Below are 24714 nucleotides of genomic sequence, written 5' to 3'. Positions count from 1 at the left end.
AGCCGGGCACCCTTCCAGACAATGAGCAACGAGCGACAATGGGTGGTCGGCGCCGCCACCGCGGCACTCCAAGGAGGACACTGTAACAGGGGGCGGTAACCACAGGTAGGCGCACGATTGGCCGCGCGGTACGACGTCACCCCGGCTTTTGAAGTTATGGGAATAAAAAGAGTAACCTGGGACCATTTTCGGTCTCTTCTCCTTCGTCCTCTTCAACGTCTTGGCCGCCAAGACCCACTCTCTGCCTTCTCGAGCCGCTCGCAGCATCCGTGTGATGCCAGCGAGTGCAGCTTCGAGGTACGTGGTTGGCTAGGCTCTTCTCTGCTGGATTGGATTTGGGTCAATGCCAATTTTGAGGGCTGGTCCGAAATGCGGGGGGTGGGTGGTGTAAATATCAGAGGTGGGACAAAGTCATTGTTATGCAAGTCCAAGTCGAGTCGCAAGTCATCAAATTCATGACTCGAGTCTGACTCGAGTCCAAGTCACATGACTCGAGTCCACACCTCTGGTAAATATTGTCAACATGGATATCTGCCGGTGCCGAGTGCTGCCCACTAATGCTCATGTAGTGACTGGGAATGTCATTGTGTGGTGCCGGGCTTGCGAGGCCACGGCGGGATGTATACTGTGTGTACACCCCGGACGCGGGGTGTAGTACCAGCCCTAGTGGGGGCTTGCGGGATCGCTGGTCATGCGCGGTGGCACCACGCACAGCGTGCGGTGTGGGCTCCCGTTGCGACAGCGAGAGAGTGTCAGCCAGCTAGGGTTACGTTGGGGGCATGATATTCTGGCTGACCTGGGGACATGTGACAGAATGATACTGGAGGGGGGCCACCGATGGAGGGGGCCAATGGGTGGTCACATGGTCTGAAAATAACTTTCGAGAGCCCTCGGGCAAGGGGGCGAGAGAGATCGAGAAGGTGGGCGGGGCGATAGGCGGAGCCAACCCCAGCCTGGCCCGATATAAGGGGTGCCCTGAGAGGGGCTCGGGGTTCTTACTGTTGGAGAGGCAGCAGATCCACGTCAAGCTTGAAGAAGCCTCCAGCCACGCAGTCCGGGACCCAGCTTGTGGTCCGGACCGGGATAGCGGAACCGTGTCTAGTTCCGCCGTAGCATGGTTAGTTGGGTGGCCACCACCCGAGAGTGTGCTGTGTTAATAACTTGGAGTATGTTGTGCTAAGAGTTTAATAAAACGTGTTGCTCCCAAGAGAACGTTTGCGACTCAGTTGGACTCACTACACTAATGTCAAGAAGTGTTTAATAAGAAGGTGTCCATCTTTCCTATAACCTAGGTGGGTAGCAGCAGCAAGGGCACCTCATCGAACCTCTAGACCACAAATATCGAGTTACTCTACGTGTGTTCAAGCGCCTCATTGGAGCATTTGACAGATTCTGGATTTGAGATCAATTTCAAGCAGTGCTACCACAATTCACATAACCTAATATGAAGGTAGACCACAAATACATAGTAAAGAACACCTTTGCTAAATTACGAATTAAAACATGCTCAATTGGTCAAATTCACACATCAAATACAACAATGAAATTGCAAAATGTAGAGTAACAACGTTTTTCCGACGAAATAGGGAACCTAGGTTATGAGCCGAATGTTAATCATTGTGTTGCCAGAGAGCCGCGGAATTAGGATAATGTTGATTAAGATGAACAATTTTGAGTGTGGTTTGAGCTATATAATGACCCCATGAACCAAGACTACGATCAATCATATTTGCAAAAGTTAATCATACATATTTGCACAGCGTGATGTATCAGAGGGGCATAAACTAATTCTGCCTTTTGTCATTTTAGAACAGCACTACAATTGATTTAAAAAATAAAACCATTACTTATTTAATATCCACAACGCTGAAAATAGCAGTACGACATGCATGGTATTTTCAAATGTAGAGTGTAGAAAACGTATTTACTACACATTTATACCGTTGTGTTAATTCAAACGATCATTTCAAAAGAGTAATGTTAGACATCCACTGTAAGCGCAATTCACGCCTTCCTAATTCAACGACGACAGTAACACAGCGATAAATCAATGCCAAGTGGCCACCTGGCACCGCCGCTTGGGGGGGCAGTCGAAGCCTCCATCCTCTGGTCCTCGGAAAGGGCAGTGGATGGTGACAGCAGCAGCAGCAGTGAAGCGACAACGAAGATGGAAGCAGAGGCGCTTCCCATGGTGACTATCTGGGATGCATTGCAGCTCTCACTTTTCACTGTCTGCTCTCGTGTCTACTATGTTGGCTCTCAGACTCGCCCAACTCTCCCTTTTATGCTTTGTCTCCTTAGCTATATATTCTATTTCCTAGTATTGCTTCTCCCATCATATATGTGTATCCCAGAGCTCCTGTCCGTTTCAGCGCTCCCTTATCTCGGCATCTCTTGGTTCTCTCGCTCTTTTGGCTCTCCCCTCTCCTCTCTCTGTCTCTCCCTGTCTTGGTTATTTCAGTGTCGTCACAATCTCCCCTTAACCCAACCCCCACTGGACCAGTGCATTTGAGCAACTGAGAAACCCCAGCTCAGCCAAGATTAGTACTAACACTCAGCCGCTCCAATTATTCTGAAGCTGTAAGTTAGATATATTACGTGTGATATTGTTCCACAAATCGTTATATCCTATGATACGCATTTTAAGTGCATATTTATACATGTGGTTAGTTTAGCAAAAGTGTAATAACACCTGTCTTTGTGCATTATAGAGTGCAAAATGAGTTGATTTCGGGACAGGATACACAGAAGACCATTCATGAAAGAATTGAAAAACATGTTTAGAGTACAGGTAATTGAATATGTCATTACAAAATGAGAACATAAAATCTGCAAGACTGATCAATGGTAAATCGCAAATTATAGCTCGTACAGGGGAATATAAACAAATCACCACGCCAATGGAGGTAACGAATGGAGACATTTTGGTAACAGTATTCATACAACACAGGAGGGGAATATACAGGTGAGAATCCGCTATACAGAGGTTACATAAACATATTGTAAAACACATATCAGATATACTTTCATTGGATATTCACAACATTCAAACATTTCATGAAAATTTAAATGTATTAAAACTGAATTGAAAAGAAGTGGATTTGAGAAACAAAGGCATACACATAAACAGAGAGAGTGCACGAAATTTTAAGAAAATGCCTCTGACAAGGTCATTATAAGTAATACAAATTAACCACAGCAATTTTTTAAAAAGTTCATAAAGAAGCCTGCAACGTGGAATTAAGATAAATATGATCAAAACACAATTAATGTACAACAGATGTATTAAAATGATAAGTATAGCTATATATTGCATCTAAGGAATTTATCAAAATCAGATCTGGATTAAAATTACATCAAATGTCGAGCAACAGCAGAACTTTGTTTAGACGTTTTAATTAAATATTAAAAATGAACAAATTAAGGTACTGTATGTGTAGTGTAATAGCGCCGACTGTTGTCCAGCAATGGCAACTGCGGTGGACGAGTAGTACACACGCCGGTGAGCATCTACACGGCTGTGTCGGCAGGGCGGAGGAACTGTGGGTGTTTGACGGTGAGGGTTGTGTTAATGCTAGGCTAGATGACTAGGGAGAGCACGAAGGCGAACCTGTGAACCTGAAGGCGTGAATAAAGAAGGTGATCCTGAAAAATCTTGTCTCCCACTCCGCTGACACTACATTTGTAATAAAGTATGCAATCAGGGCATATGGATCAGAAACATCGATATTTAGTTACAAAATGGAACAAAACTTGACAAGTGTGAAAATAGGATTTGATAAATGCATGACAAAAAATATACGTGGAGAAACAGAAATAGGAATAAATGTATCGTGGAACAAACAAGTTAGAGACGTGGCATTGTCTGCATGTTGCGCAAACAGAAGTGGTCACTGGAAGGGAAGTTGGCCAATGAACGAGACTGGTGACAAATTTACAGCCAAAGGATGGGACTTGCTCGAGCGGACGCCCAGTGTAGCAGTGGAGCGATGATATCGGTCCTTGTGCATGCCTTAGATTGTGACAAAAGGGAAATCTCCAACCAAACGCTGGTGCAGTAGACTCATAGGACCACAACGTAACATTATTTCATTTCAACACGGTAAAATATACCCTTGTCTACTATTTAATAACTATATTACGAACAATACACCACGGCAGTACATAGTGCATGTCGTACTGTATTACTGGACTGAGCTGAGCAGCCCCATGGTGTTTGTGAAGCGCTTCAAGTGAGAGAATGAGTCCGTGAAAGCGCCAATGGTCATTACCCAGCACAGCAGAATCAGGTGAAGAGATCACTGGCTGCTCAGGAGAGGCTGACAGACTCAATATAATTGTATTTTTCCTGTTTACGTACGAAGATAGTCACTTGATGTAAAGGAATAAGATGTTTCACTTTTTTGCACTCAGAAGCTATTATTATGCATTCATAGCTCCCAACTTTTGTTGAATTCATCTTTTCTGTAACAAAAAAATAGAGCAGTCTTGTCTCGACTGGCCAGTGTGCTATACACACGCAATGGGACAAGAAGCTACAAAAACGATCCCCTTTGTCGCCGTGTGTGTTTGCGCGTCACTCTCCGTGTGTGCTCTGTATCAACCTCGATCGAGTTTCCAGGTGAAGTGCTTCATTAACAAAATAAAGCATTGGTTGGGGAAAATCCTGGTTGGCTGACAAACGAGGGGGTGGTGAAGCCAAACCACAAATGGCCGTCTTTGTTTTCCCAGTGCTAAAAATTATAATACTGCGCCAGGCTAACTTGTCATATAGTGGAGGTCGAGCACATGCTACGAATAGTAGGCATGGACTCCAGCACTGTGCCTGTAGAAGAGTGTGATGCTAAACGATGCGGCTCCTAAGCTCCCCAGCCCCATACACACTAACCCGAACATCCTCCCAGATTACGATAATAAATAAATACCCTCGTACAGTGGACTTAGGCGCGAACATAATCGCGCTTTGTGGTCTAATATGATTTGCGACGATGTGTTTTGACCTGAGGGCCCAACATCTCCCCCTCTTTTATTCTGGTGAGTGCCACACATCCCGTCACGTGGCTCCCACGTTTATTGCAGCGCTCCTGGCAGCTCTCTGCGCCGTGTCACCGTTTTAATCTCCGAGAGAGCTCACGCGGATTTCAGATGGTGACTCCGTCTTAAATTACACACGAAATGGACGCCTTTCAGCAGGGCCGGATCATGGTCCCGTGAGGCCCCTGGGTACATGTCTTTTGGAGCCCCCCCCCTCCCCCGCTTTCCTATATTGTTGTCTTTCTTGCCTTCCTCCTCGCAAAATCATCCGCTAGATCGTCCAAATCTAGCTGTCTGACAAGGTCTGACTCTATTGACATAGGTGACAATGAGCTGAGACGTGTTTACTCATTTTTTATTCTACCTAAAAGGGAAAATGTCCGGTCACCCTGGCAGTTTGTCACTGGTAAAGTAAAAAAAAAATCCGAAGTGCCACGAAAACATTGGAGAACACTGACTGCACATGCAGTGCCTGCAACGTCTCAAGTAATTGAGTTGGGCACTTCTCACCCTCAGAGTCAGACATGAAAGACTTGAATTGGATGAGTTCGTTGATGGATATGCAGTGGAGAGTGCATTGACCTTTTCCACTATGACATCACTGTTAGACACCTGATCTGACATAAACATAACTCCAAAGAGACTGGACAAACGCTTGTAAGCGTCCAAGCGATGTTCAAGGCATGCCACTAGCTTATCAATGACAACATAACATGTTTCTATTTTGAACGTCTCCCTCCCCTTAAGTGTCACACGTGACTCTGAGCTCTCATCTGCAAATGTTTGGTGTTTCCTCTTTCGCTGAAGATCGTGCTTATACAGTGAGGGAAAAAAGTATTTGATCCCCTGCTGATTTTGTACGTTTGCCCACTGACAAAGAAACGATCAGTCTATAATTTTAATGGTAGGTTTATTTGAACAGTGAGAGACAGAATAACAACAACAAAATCTAGAAAAACGCATGTCAAAAATGTTATAAAATAATTTGCATTTTAATGAGGGAAATAAGTATTTGACCCCTCTGCAAAACATGACTGAGTACTTGGTGATAAAACCCTTGTTGGCAATCACAGAGGTCAGACGTTTCTTGTAGTTGGCCACCAGGTTTGCACACATTTCAGGAAGGATTTTGTCCCACTCCTCTTTGCAGATCTTCTCCAAGTCATTAAGGTTTCGAGGCTGACGTTTGGCAACTCGAACCTTCAGCTCCCTCCACAGATGTTCTATGGTATTAAGGTCTGGAGACTGGCTAGGCCACTCCAGGACCTTAATGTGCTTCTTCCTGAGCCACTCCTTTGTTGCCTTGGCCATGTGTTTTGGGTCATTGTCATGCTGGAATACCCATCCACGACCCATTTTCAATGCCCTGGCTGAGGGAAAGAGGTTCTCACCCAAGATTTGACGGTACATGGCCCCGTCCATCGTCCCTTTGATGCGGTGAAGTTGTCCTGTCCCATTAGCAGAAAAACACCCCCAAAGCATAATGTTTCCACCTCCATGTTTGACGGTGAGGATGGTGTTATTGGGGTCATAGGCAGCATTCCTCCTCCTCCAAACACGGCAAGTTGAGTTGATGCCAAAGAGCTCCATTTTGGTCTCATCTGACCACAACACTTTTGTCCTCTGAATCATTCAGATGTTCATTGGCAAACTTCACTTGGGCATGTATATGTGCTTTCTTGAGCAGGGGGACCTTGCGGGCACTGCAGGAGTTCAGTCCTTCACGGCATAGTGTGTTACCAACTGTTTTCTTGGTGACTATGGTCCCAGCTGCCTTGAGATCATTGACAAGATCCTCCCGTGTAGTTCTGGGCTGATTCATCACCGTTCTCATGATCATTGCAACTCCACGAGGTCAGATTTTGCATGGAGCCCCAGGCCGAGGGAGATTGACAGTTATTTTGTGTTTCTTCCATTTGCGAATAATCGCACCAACTGTTGTCACCTTCTCACCAAGCTGCTTGGCGATGGTCTAGTAGCCCATTCCAGCCTTGTGTAGGTCTACAATCTTGTCCCTGACATCCTTGGAGAGCTCGTTGGTCTTGGCCATGGTGGAGAGTTTGGAATCTGATTGATTGATTGCTTCTGTGAACAGGTGTCTTTTATACAGGTAACAAGCTGAGATTAGGAGCACTCCCTTTATGAGTGTGATTCTAATCTCAGCTCGTTACCTGTATAATAGACACCTGGGAGCCGAACATCTTTCTGATTGAGAGGGGGTCAAATACTTATTTCTCTCATTAAAATGCAAATCAATTTATAAAAATTTTGACATGCGTTTTTCGGGATTTTGTTGTTGTTATTCTGTCTCTCACTGTTCAAATAAACCTACCATTAAAATTATAGACTGATCATTTCTTTGTCAGTGGGCAAACGTACAACATCAGCAGGGGATCAAATACTTGTTTTCCCTCACTGTATGACTGAGAGACACCTGTCACATTTAAGGCTGCCCTATCAAAAGCCTCAAACTGGTCTCGCTGTCCTGCCACAAAATCCCGCAACGAAGACAAAAGCTGTGCTGCTACAGAGATGTCAATGTCACTTTTTTGTAGGTGCATGCTTGTAGCATGGAACCGGTCAAATATGACGTCCCAGAAATGTGTCATGAACACCATCTCTAAGGTGTCCAGTTTAGCACATAATCCAGCGGCCTCAATTCGAGTATCTCTTTTCTCATTATCATCATTGCACATACCACTGAAGGCCTCTCTAATGATTATGTAATTTCTCCACAGTGCCTTGGTTGACTCTGCCCGGGCACTCCACTGAGTACTGGACAACGATTTTAATGTCAGTCTGACATCTGTCTTCCGAAAGACTTTCCCCCATCTTTGTGTGGATGAAGAGCAAAATGTGTACAGTGACTGCAGCATGTTGAAAAACTCGTCAGCCTCTGGGCTACTGTCGTCTAAGGTGTTAACACCGACTAAGTTAAGTGAATGTGCTGCGCAAGGCACATACTCTTATCAGAGGGTTTTTTTTGTTCCAGGTGGGCCTGTAGCCCTGTGTATTCTCCTGACATGTTGCTTGCATTGTCATGTGACTGACCTCTACAGTTTGAGAGGTCCAACCCAAGGCCCTCCACCATCAAAGTCTCGTAGTCTTTACTCTTTGGTTCTTTCTGTAAAGTCACGTAGTTAGAAATAAAATCAAACAAATCACGACGTTTCGATCGCAACGCAAGCGGTCGTTATCTGGCCTGATATTTGGCATCCCGAATCCGGCCTGATGACGACCGCTTGTGTTGCGATCGAAACGTCGTGATTTGTTTTATTTTATTTTATTTTTAACTCCGTGACATTACCGAAAGAACCAAAGAGTATGGATTCCTGCAGTCACGAAAGCTTCAAATCAAGATTGTCTCGCAGTCTGCTAAACGTTTACCAGTGTGGCTCTCAATTGGCTCAAAGCCCAAGAAGCACGCCACCACATTCCCGCTGCTGTTAACAAACCGGAATATGAACGTCAATTGGTCCACATGTGACATGTCTGGTGTGGAGTCAAAAATGATTGAAAAATATTTGGCATCCCGAATCTCATCTGCTTTTGTTTGGCGAGTTTTCTGACCCATCAGCTCAATGAGTTATTCACATATTGTCGACGACGAATAGGACACTTTGCCTTTTCCGCCAAACGTTTTAATGTGTTCAGCTAAGAATGGGTCAAATTGTGATAGCAATTCTAGGATGCCAAGGAAATTACCGTTATGGGTTGACCCAAACCGTTCATCATGTCCCCTAAACGCAAGTCCTCTTCCTCCCAAGAACTTGATCACTGCTACAACTCTTTTCAAGATGTCCCTCCAGTATTTACGTCCCCTGTGAAGTTGCTGCATGAGATCTGCATCTATAGCACTGCCCTTTGTCCGCTGGTGCAAGGCAAGCATGCGTGGTCTGTGTTCTGCACTCTTTTCGTGTTCCCCCATTCTTTCAGAGTCCTTCCAGTCACTAAACCCCTGACTAAAGCCACCGAGCTTGCTGGAGAACAGTTTGCATGGAGAACAGTTTGCATGCAAAACAGTGCACACAACCTGCTGAGGGTGAGTACAGTAGCCACTTTCTCGAAAACTTCTGCCCATTTGGCAATATACAGTTCAGAAGTTAATTGTTGAAACCTCTAGTCTTTCTACCAAGCACTCTATCTCGGACTGAAGCTGGATATTTACCACTGCGGTTTTGGAAGGGGACTGCTACTCTTTCAATAAGCACTAATTTAACAATGTCACTGGAAGTGCTTTGCCATAATGCAGGGTCAATGACCTCATAGCACCAGGAATGGCTTGGTTGCTGATTTAAATCTTGTGAACTGCCCAACTGCTCATGAGGTGGAAATTATGGTTCTTGTATACCATCAGCTGGTTCGCCTTCAAAGGATGGCTCTGGGGGAGTGACAACATTACTGGAAACTGAACTCGTGCTAGTTCCTTCCTCACAGCTGACAATAGTGCTGCTGTTATCACTATTACTATCAGAAGGGTTTTGAAAGAAGTTGGCAATGAGTGGAACACTTTGAAGCAAAACTGCCTCTCTTGCCTCCTTTTCTTTTATGGCTTTCCTTTTGGAAGCACCACTATTCCAACGTTTGTGGTCCACATTTCAGAACTAGTATGCTATTTATATGAATATGTTTATATCATATCTCAATACTTATGAAAAAATAATTGAATTAACATATATTAACAATGACAACACCCTTCAAATACTATTGTTGGAAAATACAATCAAGTGGTAGTATTTTATAGTCTACTTGTACCTAAAGGCAGCTTTGAGTAGATAAAAGAAAAAGTAGAAAAGCACAAAAAAGAAAATAACCCTAACCCTTTATTAAGGCTGTTAGAAAATAGCCCTAAGGAGGGATTGTTTAAATAGCATTTTAAAAGGCTGTTGTTTTAGAAAAAGATTTTTAAAAAGTCTTTGAATATATTACTGTAGCGTACCAAGAAAGAAAACAGGCATCTGTCTGTGGCTTTTCCTACCAAGAAATGTCTTATATACCTGCCTGACACAGAGATAATGATGTTGCTTGAAATTTAAAAGATAATTTGCTTTTCATTGGCTGAACAACCAACAAAGGTTTCTGATAAGTCAGTGAAATGACTTGGTGGAGACTATGCACATAGGCCACACCACATCGATAGGGAGGGGAAAAAAATACCTCGTAAGAGCTGTCGAAAATTTTTATGTCAACGTTAGCATTATCTACTTCCGTGGATCTAAAAACAAAATGTCTATGGAAAACATGAATGGGGTTTCCTTCATCTTTCAGTATGGATTGGGTCTCATATATGCGTTGGTGTATGAAAAAGTATAGCTTTTGCCATATTTATTTTACGTTTCACAAAACCGCGGTGTATTTTTAATAATTGATTTGTCAACGGCTGACTAAGCTCTCAACAAACGACGAACCCTCGGTCTCACTATCTGGCTTTTTAGTGCAGATAATTTGGTTGTAAAGGCAGCTAGCTGGCATAAATGGCAGCTAGCTATCTAATTTCTGTTTATAAGCTAAATCATGTGGGCAGCTAGCTAGGGAAAATTGGCAGCTAGCTAAAATAAAGGGATAGATAGTTACGGTAAGTCAAATAACTTGTTGGTGAATATTGTATCATGTCACAGCATATTGTAGCGTGCCAACCGGTGGCTCAGTTGTACAGCAGCACTGTACTCTCCGAGAGGCTCTCGTTTTAAGCATGCACTGTATGAACCAGGTGTTACGCTCGATGTGTGCACCGTTGGGCCTGAGGGCCCAAGTGGTCAACTCACGCTTTAAGCACCGAGGGGCCTTACATTGTAAGCACTGTGGGCCCAGGAGCCCTAGTGGTCATATCACGCTTTAAGCCCCAGGGGCCTAGGGGCCCTAGTGGTCAGCTCACTCTTTAAACGCCAAGGGGCCTGGGGGCCCTCACACTGTAAGCGCTGAGGGGTCTGGGGGGCCCTAGTGGTTAGCTCACGCTATAAGCACCCAGGGGTCGAGTGGTCAGCTTGCACTGTGCGCACTGAGGGCCCTGGCGTTCGACTTCCTTTGGAAGTCTTGGGCCACGCACCGCATGCGGCCTGAGGCTTGGAGGCCCCCTGGCAGTCCGAGGCCCCGGGGCACGAGCCTCACTGGCCCGGTCCATAATCCAGCCTTGCCTTTCAGGCGTTTCTTAGCGTGTGTGAGAAACACTAAGAAACGAACGCAGGAATAAATCTAGAGATATATCAGAATTAAACAAATAAAAGTGTGACAATGCGTCGGCACAAATAACAACAACATTAATTCGTTCATCAATAACACTGCCCTAAATAGGGGAACATGTTTTAAAAATATATGCGTTTTAAAAAGTATTATAGATAACGTTTTTAGCAATGGTCCTTCCTCATAGCAAAGCTCTCTGTTGATGGTCTGTAATTCTTCACCATCAGTTTTGTCTCCCTTTTTGAAATAAAATAATAACTGCAGTTCATTCCTGTGTAGCCGTTCCAACGGCTGGTTCCGCGACTGAGATGATGTCCACAGTTATTTCATCTGGCGCAGGAGTTCTACCTTCGTCATTACTACACAGGGCAGTGGCCACTTTTTCCGAAGTTTTATTCTAAACATCATGCTCCTCATCTGAGAAGTTAGCACTCACCAATGGAATAATACTTCTCTTTTGCTTTAGCCATCAGGATTAGATTTCTCCATGGGTTTTATGATTATATTTCTCACATGCAATGGTTGCATCTTCCTCTTAGGGTTACCATTTGTGACTTCCCAGTTACCAGTGACCTTTATTTAGCTTTTATTTATTATAACAATCACTTTATGGTGTTCTCTGATATTTGTGCTCATTCCCTTCCTGATGGTTTTACAAAGTTTTGTACATTTTATCTTTTATTATGCATAGGCCTCAGTGTATCTGCTTTTTTTACTCAAGCCGAGATAAAGCGAATGCCAATAAGATCCGCACAAGCAAGTGGAGAAAGTGCTGATAGCGAGCACCTATGAAGGCCGGTTTGACTCGAACCTTTGTGTCGGCAGTACTTATGATTTCACACTGCATCAGTTATTAATTTAAGTCCAAGTAGACCTAACGGTGGCCTAGGACCGGTTCACATGTTCCCCACTGATGTTGGCCACCGTGCACTAACCACTACTCTACAGCTCCCTACCAAGTGTGCCCGTAAGCACACACACGCATACACAATGTGCAAACACACATGTATATCGCATGTGCGCAATTTCCCTGAGATGGGAAATCTAATCAGCAACTAGCAGCTGGTATGGGCGAAAGAGGCTACCCCACAGAGAAGGGAGGCTTGTTGGAGACTTCCCACAAAGCGGCCTCTGTGGGAGACGGGTGCTGAGGGGCAGCCCACAGAGGCCACCCTGGTTAGATGGGGATAGAGACACGAATACAATATTTTGTAACAAAATAAATACGTAGGATCATGAATCTCCTTCATATTTCTGTATATCCGCATAAAAAAACAAGTATTTTTTTACACTTCCCGTCAAACAACAAGGCCTTATGGGAGTGCAAAAATAATGTAGAATTGTGGATGGTTAGTGACACAACCCCTTCTACGTTTCAACGTCGGACACCACATTATCTCAAGACTGAAGGAAGATCATTTTAAGTTATCGGCGTTTACCTCATTAGGGAGGAGGGTCAAATTGGTTATTTGTAGAATGTTTTAACTGATCATTTAAAATTCTTAATCATCAAGAGGCAACATAAAAGTGTGAGAAAATTAAATAAATATTTCAAATAAAGGTCATCATTAAATAGCAACGTTGAGTCAACTGCTGAGAAGCCCTGATTAAGAGAGATAATGTTGCTATTGTTATTTTCATGAAGGATCTGCAAAGTTTGTTGCCAAATGATGCGATTTTTTTCCATGTAATCCGAACTGAGTAATTTTCAGGTATGTTTAGCATTGGGATGTCAGCTAAATACCAGTTAAATTGTAAGTGTTTTAGTTATGAGAGGAAAACAATGCAGATAACACGCAAATGAGAACAAAAACATCCATCCCAGGTCCCCCTTGCTGTGGCACAGTGCCTTGTTCGTGATCACGTCCATGACCACGTGTGCGCTCAGCGTAGAGCAGCGGTGGGGAGACGTCGTGTCCACTGTGCCACCCTACCGCCCGAATATAAATATTTAAATGTAACCCACTAGGAATATGTAGAGCCTAATCTTTCATATGGATTCAACTCGAGTTGCAATTGTACATGTATGTCCAAGCTGTAAGTTCAGCTGCTGGTCTTAAAGCACAGAGAATGCCCTCGGGCGAGGGCTCACAGTGGCCATGGGCGTGATCACGAACAAGACACCGCATCCCTTCTCCTTGTCGAGCAGCACGCCTCCTCAGTTCGCCCACCTGTGTTTCCTCAAGCCGTGTTGTGCCTGCAGTACCTGGCGGCCCTCAAGACTGACCACCCAAGTCCAGAATGAACACAGATCCTCACCGTCGCCAGGCCTCTTGGCCTTGATACTAACACCGCGACAGAGATACCTCACCCCACCCAACGTGCCGTTTACCATATGAACAACCCAAATCAATGGTAAACAATGTTGCAACTCCTCAATGCCATTCATATATTGAATTCTTATCGTTGAGCTAATTACGGAGTGAAATAATGGGGCACAGATAGAGGAATCATAAGTGTGTTGACAAGGCTCTTCAGTAAGAGCACGTGTGTGTGTGTGTGTCCTTTTCCTGAAAAGATGCTCACGGACTCTCACATTAATCGATTGTAATGTATATGGTTACAATTTTCAAATTGTGGCCCTCACGCTCGATTGAAATAATACATTCTGTTCATTGACTATATTTTCATGTACATTTGGATTCCTAAATTATTACTTTGGGTTTTTTATAGGTTAACTTCGTTTATAATTAGAGTGCATTTAATTACGTTTAACATTGTTTAAATTTCGTCTATTTGTGTTTTAATGATTCAGTCACCGAATCATTGACTCTCACTCCGAGCGTGTCGTGTAACTTTCGCTCAAAGCGTTATATGTTGGTTGCATGTAGTATACTCCAGAACTTTAAATGGCCTTTTATTCCCATTTGCGTGTAACTTTTTTTCTCGTGCGTGTCTTGTCTGTATAATTGGCAACGTTTGTGGTGTATTAATATATATATAGTTATGATGTTCTATTTGTCTTTATCTGTTTATATCTTTGCGAGTATTTGTGAAGGTTTTTTGCGCTTGCAAGTTTGTGGTTGTTGCGTTCCCATTTTGACAAAAACTCAAACCAGTTAATTCGCATCCACAATCGTGCTCGTTGTTACTGGAAATGTGTTTCGAGTCGTTTTCTTTCTCAAAATGCGATCTTTTTATAAGGAAGTTAGCTATGTTTCATTTGGAGATTTCAGTGTTTTTCAACCTACATCCATGCATTGAGTGGTTCACAGAATCTGTAGAGCAGAGTGCATGATACTTCGTGAGATCTGGCTGCGTTCAGCAGGATTCGGCTTTGGTCGATTTATGGGGACTGGGGTGGTTGGTTTCATGAAGGAATGGGGAATAATTGTAAACAACACGCGGTTGTGTTCACAGTTCAGAAATAACCAAATAAATAATGCCGTTCTGTTCCACCCTAGCCTTTTTATTTTATTTCTGTTCCAGGGTCAAAACTTTAAATTACAATCCTTTTTTTTCAAAGAATAATTGAAATGGAACAAAGGAACGTTCACAACATGGCATAAGTAAAATATATTGTCGTCTTTTTGGTTAAGATGTTTAACGTTAAAAACTGCAGATAACATTGTATATTAGTGTGGCATTTACTATAAAGGTACTCTACAGTGAACACATTTATTGAGAATTGGCTAACCATCTTAAAGTGTCTGAAATGAGACCCTCCTGATGAAACGTTGTACCAATTTCATGGATAAACAATTAGCAATTTTAGTATTCGGTACTTTGAGGCAGCAAATGACGTTTTCCGTCCCACAATCATAATGGAAATCGTGTTATAGTCTAGGTGATTGTGCCCCATTCCGTGTAAACACGAAAGGGATTGCCCACAATACATCCCGATGCAAAATAAGCATGAATAATTATAGAACTTTGTCAATTATAGTCCTGTTAACTGCCTCGCTTCTCTATGTTTGCTAAACGTGGAGCCCTCTAAAATGAGTATCTGCACCAACATTCAGGCAAGCCTGCCGACGATCCATTCTGGGTTTAACCAGACTCGCTTGTATGAGGAGTTCACAAATCCTTGAAAAATCCAGACAGTCCTGTCAGTGAGCTCCTCCGGCAAGCGAGGCTGCGTTGGCTGGGTCATGTAACCTGCATGTCCATCCACTACATGCCCAAGCAGCTTCTGTTCAACCGGATAGATGTGGCTAAACGGGCACGGCAAGGGCTAGAGAAGAGTATTTGGCTGCTGTACATTTCCACATGATAAGCCACTTCGTTTAATTATCATTTGTGGGCAGGTCGCTTTTGAAAATAGCTATATAGTTCAGTGGGCCTTACTTGGTAATATAAAACGTTTATTTTTTAAATGGATGGATGTGTCTTCTTGGTTCTTTCGGTAAAGTCACGTAGAATTGAAATAATAAAATAATACAAATAAAACATAATAAAATAATTCTCACGACGTTTCGGCCACAACGCAAGTAGCCGTCCTCAGATGGAGAACAGGTCTGTCGAGGAGACAGAGTCATTCAGAATGACTCTGTCACCTGAGGACGGCTACTTGCGTTGTGGCCGAAACGTCGTGAGAATTATTTTATTATGTTTTATTTTATTATTTTATTATTTCAATTCTACGTGACTTTACCGAAAGAACCAAGAAGATGAATCCCTGCAGTCACGAAAGCTTTAAATCGAAAAATGGATGGATGTGGTACAATTTTTTTTACAGTTTATTGGACTTGTCAACTTCGGCCTCTGTGGAGGAGGTTCGTGAAGGACGCTGCTGGGAAGTCGCCCTCCAGCAACAACGGAGGGCAAAGTAACGACGCTCACAACAACGAGCGATGTGCCGTGCGGATAAACGCAGAGAATTGGCACAGTGGGGAGCACATTTGGTGTATCCACCGCGGTGGCGAGATGTTAACTCTCTCGCCTTGTATGCAGGAGGTCGTGGGTTCGATGCCAACCTTGACGCCTGTATATTTGGAGTTTGCATGTTCTCCCAGTGGTCGTGTAGATTTTTCTCTGTGCCTCCGGTTTTTCCCTCCACTCTTTAGAAACATGCGCTTAGAGTATTGGCTGCGAAAAACGTCCACATTATAAGCCACTTTGTTGGCGTTATCATTTGTGGCCAGGTGGCTTCTAAAAAGATCTATATAGCTCAGTGGGCTTTTCTTGGTAATTGTATTCCCTCCAATTATTTGGTGATACTGCGTTGCAAGTGGTCCACAACTAACAAACTCAAACACGTTAGTCATTCGCACTGCCTTACGAGGAAAATATATATTGAGCAATGGCCTTCTTCATTGCATATACATAGAGACTAGCTTTACTACCCGGCTTCGCCCGGGACTTGGATTCTCGACGCCCGGCCGTCTTTGTCTCCCCAGTGGCGATGTTCACACCACGGTTACTCGTTTGAGGCTGAGTCGACCTAGGAGAGGCCCAGGACCGGTTCAAATGATCGTCACAGGTGGTGGTAGTAAGTGGGAATCGAACTCGGGTCGCCGAGTTCATAGCGCAGCGCACTAACCACTACACTTCTAGATTTGAAGCTTTCGTGACTGCAAGGAATCATATTCTTAGGTTTTTTCGGTAAAGTCACGTAGGTAAAACATCAAAATTAATGAAAATAAAATAAAATAAAAAACAAAAATCACGACGTTTCGGAGGCAACACAAGTCTCCGTCATCAGGTGGGACCGTCACAGCCGAATTAGCTGCATCAAGTGAGGCAATGATTCAAGATGTAATCCCTTATAAGCAAGTTGAAGGGGGGAGGAGAGGGGGGGGGGGAGCTCATCAGAATGTGGTAGCCAATGAATGGAACGCATCGGGAGGGAGGGGGGCGGGGCTCAAAGACAGCACGGAGACTTGTGTTGCCTCCGAAACGTCGTGATTTTTGTTTTTTATTTTATTTAATTTTCATTAATTTTGATGTTTTACCTACGTGACTTTACCGAAAAAACCTAAGAATATAACCACTACACTACCGCTCGCCCCACACACGTGCCCCCCGTCCATAGGTACACATACACGCGCTCACCACTCACCCTCACCACTCACCCTCACCATTCACCCTCACCACTCTCCCTCACCACTCTCCCTCACCACTCATCCTCACCAATCACCACTCACCACTCACCCTCAACACTCACCCTCACCACTCACCCTCACCATTCACCCTCACCACTCTCCCTCACCACTCTCCCTCACCACTCATCCTCACCAATCACACCCTCACCAATCACCACTCACCCTCACCATTCACCCTCACCACTCTCCCTCACCACTCATCCTCACCAATCACACCCTCACCAATCAGCACTCACCACTCACCCTCAACACTCACCCTCACCACTCAGCACTCACCCTCACCATTCACCCTCACCACTCTCCCTCACCACTCTCCCTCACCACTCATCCTCACCAATCACACCCTCACCAATCACCACTCACCACTCACCCTCAACACTCACCCTCACCACTCACCCTCACCATTCACCCTCACCACTCTCCCTCACCACTCTCCCTCACCACTCATCCTCACCAATCACACCCTCACCAATCACCACTCACCACTCACCCTCAACACTCACCCTCACCACTCACCACTCACCCTCACCATTCACCCTCACCACTCTCCCTCACCACTCTCCCTCACCACTCATCCTCACCAATCACACCCTCACCAATAACCACTCACCACTCACCCTCAACACTCACCCTCACCACTCACCCTCACCACTCACCGTCACCACTCAACCTCCCCTCACCACTCACTAATCACCACTCACAATCGCCACTCACAACCGCCCTCACCATTATATTTTTGCCCCAGTCAACGCCGGATATTTCCCATTCGTAGCAGTTTATATCAACTCTATAAGCAACTTATACTGGTAGGAACGAAGTGGACCAGACCACGAATAGATTATATCGTCCGTCCCGTCCGTCCGTCCGTCCGTCCGTGTATCAACATCGCCCCCTACTGCAAACACTTGGCATGACCCTGTCCGACAAGATGGCCGCCCGCTCCCCCTGCGATCTGTGAATTAAACAAGATGGCCGTCGCTTCCGGCGCCTCACGGCAAAACTTTTTGATCGACTGACTATGGGCAAACTCATTTATTCTGGTGGGTGAACAGTGGCGGGGAGGGGTGGAGGAGGAATTGATGATAAAAACAAACTTGCACCATCGTTACAGCTGCCGCGACGAGAGATGTGGGAGGAAAAGCGGCGACCGCTGCCTTGCAGGTGAGAGGTGCGTGTGTGTGTGTGCGCGTGTGTGCGCGTGCGTGCGTGTGTGTATGTGTGTGTGTGTGCGTGTGTATGCGCGTGTGTGTGCGTGTGTGTGTGCGTGTGTATGCGCGTGTGTGTGCGTGTCTGTGTGTGCGTGTGTGCGTCCGTGTGTGTATATGTGTGACTGTGTGCGTGTGTGTGCGTGCGTGTGTGCGTGTCCGGCCCACTCGAGCGGCGTGATGAATGGGCGCTATTGGGCTTCGGATCGTTATTCATGGCGAACTGGAAGCGTAGCAACACAACTTCATTACGTGTGCGTGCGTGCATGTGTGTGTACGTGTGTGTGTGCGTGTGTACGTGTATGTGCGTGTGTGTGTGCGCGTGTGTGTGCGGTCGATATCCCTGTACCGGTATTAGTATTATTCCTACCAGCCCACCCCGCAGGGTCCTGTTATTAAACAGGAAGCGCGATCCTAAAGTAATTTACAACCTTCGATTAGTCCTTTGTGCGATTCAAAGAATTGATTCCTGGCATGTTGGGGGTTTACATTTGGAATGATAGAGTTTAATTTTCATTGTTTTTTTATTTTTTCAGAAGTTTTTAATTACATTTTTGCCTCGGTCAACGCTGGATATTTCCCGTTCGTAGCAGTTTATATCGACTTTAAGCAACTTATAGTAAACGGGAATCGTCCGAATGTAAAGGAATCTACAACCTTCGATTCCTTTGCGCGATTCAGAGAATCGATTCTTGGCGCGTCGGGTTTAAAAGTAATTACACAGTAGTTTTTTCATTGGTATGTAATGTTTGAAAGTTTTAATAAGATTTTAAATGTATTTTCCCCCCGGGCAACGCTGGGTATATCCAGTTTATACGACAAATGCGTGCGCATATTTTTAACGGGAATTAAAAATGGCGTCCACCCGGCAGCGAATGCGTCGCTACCCGTTGCCAGGGGCAACCGCCGTCCAATGAAACTGCGTTTGGTCCGGCGACACACAGACACACAGACAGACAGACAGATTTGCGATTTTATATATATAGATGCCAGAGACGGCTCTATCAGAACAGAGATGCCAGAGAAAACCTCTGGGATATAAAGAAGCGCCATTGCTCAAAACGTCACCTATAATATATTCTCTTTTTAAAGACAATGTTTTTTTCCCGGATGCGTTGCGTTCTGTATTTCTTCAACATAATTTGAAATCGACTCTTCGTTTTCTTGTGGGTCTATCAACTTAGAACGTAAACTATGATTAAAGTCTTGAATAAATCAGACAATAATCGTAATCCATTATATTTATATAATAATAAATGCATCATTTAAAGGCAGATATGATTAAGGATGGTTAGTGCTGTGTACTGAACTAAAGTGACAGATTAAAAAGAAGCTTCACTGCCGTAGGAATGTGCCCCCTGCACCGCGAGTGGCTAGGGACTTTGCGCGCTTGGTATCAATACCGGCAGCTCGCGCCCAACGGAGATATGCGGTTCAACCGGAGGCCCGAACCTCAGACTTGAAGCGGAATACACAAATCGTAATCAGTGGACCGACAAAGCTGGTCGCTATTGCATAAGAAGTGCACGCGAACGGAGCTCCTGTGATAATATAGTCCACAGTATCAGGTGATTCTGCAGTGTGCGTTACAGCATGTACAGCTAACACGATGCACCTGCACTTGATCACACTACATAAATACGAATATCGCAAACAATTGGCATGAGAAACAATATTAACACAAGAAAATAAGACTTACTTAAACTCAGCCTTGCATACCTTTCATGTTATCATCCTTTAGGTAATGACGAGGTTCCGCTACATCGCTGTCCACTGCGTCTTGAGTAAGAGCAGCTTTTAAGTCGCCTCTTACGACGACTTCATTGGAGTTTGTTTCGTAGACAAGGTTACGCTTCGGAACTTTCCAGTCAGGGTCTTGAATAAGTGAGTCAATTACCAAACCCAATGTTAAAAGTCATAAACACATCCAATCATCATGCTAATAAAAACAATGAACCCTGTAGAATACTCCTCTAATAGACATTCAGTTGTGTCGAATGTGACGCGAACACTGATTTTAATACAATACCCAAGACTGCTGAAATGATTAATGTGGCTCGCATGCAAAATGTACTGACAATGTCCCAGCTTGTCCCAGCTTGTCCCAACTTGTCCCAGAATATCGATCCCGATTCCCCACGGGGTCGGGGGTAACCATCATCCTGCTGCTCGCCGCGCACTAAATTCTGCCTCAATTTCGGGACGTAAGGGCCACGGCACGGCCATAGTGAGCCCAAGAATGCAACTTCTAGATGCTTAATTTTCATGTCGCCACTCCTCGCCCCTGCCGAGCTCTCGTCATCGCGTTTCCCTGGGGGCTGTGGGCCGAGTGGTGGGGTTTTGGTGGGGTTTTTCCTGCGGCTTGTGGGAAGGAGAGGGGTATTGGGATGGAGTTAAGGGATTGGGGGGGGCAGCCTCGGCGCTTATCGGGACTCCGCACCGCAGCGCAGCCCAAGGCTTCCCGTCAGGCGGGATCAGCGCTGCTGGGGCTGCTGCCCGCCGCAAGGCAGCAGCCGTCTGCGTCACCGCGGGGCTTGCGCTCGGCGCTCGGCTGCGCTCGACAGAACCGTCCAGTTCGGATGGCACGCGGACACACGAAGAGCCTCGTCGCGTTTTATGGCAGCGCTTGGCCATCATGGGATTGTCTTCGTGTCGATGTATCGACTCCACTCGCACATTATACAAAGTCGGAATGCGATCTTAATGTGTATTCATAATGTACAAGATGATAATGTTGCTATTTGACTTCCTTTTCAAATGATCATAAAGACAGTACCAATTCCTTCTTACAACCCTGAGCCAGTGGCGGAAATCCTCATTGCTTGTCACGAGGACAACCGCCGTTTTACTTCCCCACAACGTGGTGCTAAATGTATCAACCCCGGAGGGATGATGGGCTGTGTATAAACCAGGAAATGAACTCGCAGCCTCCTCTTGCTCGCTCTCCCACTAATTTACCTGGCGATACAATATTTGCGTGGCGCGGTTTTACATTACTTGCTTTATAATAAAAGATTCGCCATCAGTGTCGTACGAATGCAACCAAATTCATCCATTACAAACGATCGTGTCTTCATCATCTTTGGAAGCATTTTTTTTTCATTTAAAATTTCTATACAATATTCACGACACAGTATACACGAAACGTCGTACTACTCAAATTTTAAATGATGTTGATTCGCTCTTCAACACACCGGTGGGCTAAAGAAGTGAATTATTTTGTCCTTTGTAAACGTGACACATTTTTTACTGTTTGGCCGTGTCGGGTGGTGGAGGGTTACGACACATTTATAAATTACGCGATCTAACCAAAAAACCTTTATTATTAATAATATTGGTCGCGAAAGCCTGCTACGTGTTAAACTAATTAATAAAAGAGTAATTACATTTCTAAATGAATTGATGAGCGCCTATAATCGCCAAATCGTCTGTGATTCCAGAAAACATTTAATGGACAATAGCTATTTATACATAATCAACGTTTTTGGACAATAGCTATTTATGTATGTTTTAATTAAAATGTTAAAAGAATTCGTCGTGACATTTACGCGATGTCACGCAGCTGCGCCGTGGCGACCATGGGAGCCCCATGTCTACTCCGATAACCTTGAACTGTACCGTGTTATTGAAAACAGCTTTCTAAGATTAATTTCAATTGAAAAATGTTGCGATTGCTTTTCTAAACGCCTTTCTCAAGTACATACTTTCTATTTAAATGCAACAAAAATGTTTCGCGTTTAAATTGTCCATTTGTATTGAGGTCATATGCTTATATTTGTTAAAATTTTAACACAATGAAGCCTTCTACCGATGGCTAATATGGGAGTCGCTTTCTGTGTGACTGTGGTTTTGCATTATTTTTGAAATGGCTTTCCAGAGTTTGGCCCATTGTCAGTTTTCAAATGGGATTCCCTCTCGTACGTATATATTCTGTATTGCATGGACCTGCTCACTATAATAGCTGCTATTATGCAGAACATTCATGTATCTTAGCCGCTTGTCCAGGACGAGGTTCTATGAAATGTGTTGACCTACCCGATTTGGTCGAGAGAATAATGAAATAAAATGTCCACTTGTTTGAGAACTGGTCATTCACATCGATGGGCCAAGGTCCGCGAGTTCACAATGTGACCAGTGGCGAATCACTTAAGACTTGCCCGGCTCCTGAAGTGGGAAAAATGATACATTTCATGCTGCCTTTATATATACAGTATATTTATATGAAATCGCTGATTAAGAGGTTGGTTCATTTTTGCTTGCAGTATTTTGCGGAGTAACTATGGGGATTTGTCCACTGACGCAAGACTCGAGTGGAGAAGACCTTCGCGGATTGCACAGCCGCACTTGCACTGCGACCAGGAATAGCTTGCAAACATGCAATCTAGTGTGGCCTGATTTGCACATGCTCTGTAATAAAGCTGATGAATCTTACACTGCCTGCTTTAAGCACACTGCTGTGACGGCAGAGATAGAATGCACTGTGCACGGAGGAGGCGACAATTGGCGACGGCTGTGCAAATGAGCGTACGCTCCACGCGGCACAGCAATGGAACGATGGAGGAGGTGGGGAGGCCCCGTGTGGCTCCGGTTCATGGCTCCCGCGTGCGTCTGCGCTTGAGTTTGGAGCACGGCGCGGGTGACTCAGTCACGGCTCAGTCTCGCGTGACTCATCCGTGCTGCGCGAGTGGAAACGGCGCTTGTTACGAGCGCTCCGGCATACATAGGAAAAAGGAAAGGTTTCCAAAAGGTCAACTCCACATATGTGGGGGCGGTGGGGCAGTAATTAGCACGTAGTGCTGTGATCCCAGACTACCGAGTTCGGTTCCCGACCGCTACTAACATCAGTGATGAGTGATAGCTGCTCCTCCACCAACACGCACTGACCAGCGTGGTGAAGTATGGTGAAACAACCCCCTTGGTCGACACGGCATGGAAAGGTCTTTATCCAGCAATGTATGAATCGAGGGCTGTACTTATTTTAGTACATGCATTTACTCACTTAAATTGCAATGTACATTTACAGTCCCTTCTAGGAGAAATATACCTTAATATGTGGGCTTCTTTAGAGGAATACACATAGTATGATTTCAACCACGGACAACAAACTGCTTCTCCACTTCACGCAGGTTCAAGATTAATTTTGAGATCGACATCTCGAATTGTTTGTATTTATTCACGGCGTTTCCGGCCGTATCAACGCTTTTCTCTCCATGTAACGTGATTAATGTCGTTACCTGTTGTGTGCCTTTATGCTCTCCTCACCCTCCTGGTCAGTATAATCCAGGTTGGGCATAGGGGTCATGCAGAGAGAAACGTTGATACGGCGGGAAACGATCTTAATGAGCTTAACGTGATTAATGTCGTCTGTTGAGATGATTAATGTTGATGTAATTCGGGTTCATTTTGTCATTATTGATTAGGGTATCAGTATCCCACTGGTCAAAATCTACAAATGCCCTTCTCCTGTAAACCTAAATCAATACGATGCTCAGAAACTGTAGTTTCTGGGTTACACCTCGCTGGCAAATACAGCCGCAGGATAATAACGAACAATGGCCTCCCTCGAGGCTTGGTACGACTACCGTCATGATTAAACATTATACACAAATGACCTGCCGTGTACATTCAGTATCTTGCAAGTTCATATGTACAGATCACATAGCCCTTGCAGCACATCGCATAAACCGTGAGAACATTACTAATACTCCAACATCTCATCTAATCTTATTGGAGGCATATTTCCGTCACTGAGACTGACCAAATCCCTCCAAAACCACCATCGGCGCTTTCCACCTGAACAGTCATGCAGCAGATGCTCCCCTTGACGTGTCCTGTGGTCGCTCAGTGCGCTATGACCTCACTCCAAGATACGTGGGGGTTATCGTGGATAGAAGCCTGACCTTCAAAACCCACCTAAACAAATCTTTGAAAATACCAAATAAAAAATCACCACGCTACATTGAATTTGCAGAAACAACCTGAGACGCCTCAGCTGATGCGAACTGCAGCCCTCTCACGGATCTACTCAGCTCGTACACAAAACTCCAAGATTCATGGTTGAATAACGTCATGCATATCATAACGGAAAACAATGAAACGAACACCATTTCTCTGGCCATCTGTTCTGGTGAACGTTCTGCCACGAAATGTCCAGAGACATCGCACCAACTGCAAGGGAGGTTACACGTTGTTTTGCCAACGATAACAAGCTACCCATCAAGCAACACTTCAACCATATACCTCGGCATCGT

General features: G+C 44.7%; 1 long non-coding RNA gene across 1 annotated transcript; it reads left to right on the top strand.

Moving 5' to 3' along the window:
- Positions 1 to 206: 206 nt before the first annotated feature.
- On the top strand, positions 207 to 22880 carry LOC144721164 (uncharacterized). Its single transcript, XR_013585847.1, has 3 exons — positions 207 to 297; positions 8971 to 9076; positions 22726 to 22880. It is a non-coding gene; the product is annotated as an uncharacterized LOC144721164 (long non-coding RNA).
- The last annotated feature ends 1834 nt before the right edge of the window (positions 22881 to 24714 follow it).

This window comes from Lampetra planeri, chromosome 10, assembly GCF_965212315.1.
Source record: "Lampetra planeri chromosome 10, kcLamPlan1.2.h2, whole genome shotgun sequence".
Lineage (NCBI taxonomy): Eukaryota > Metazoa > Chordata > Hyperoartia > Petromyzontiformes > Petromyzontidae > Lampetra > Lampetra planeri.
This window is presented reverse-complemented; position numbering and strand designations above follow the sequence as displayed.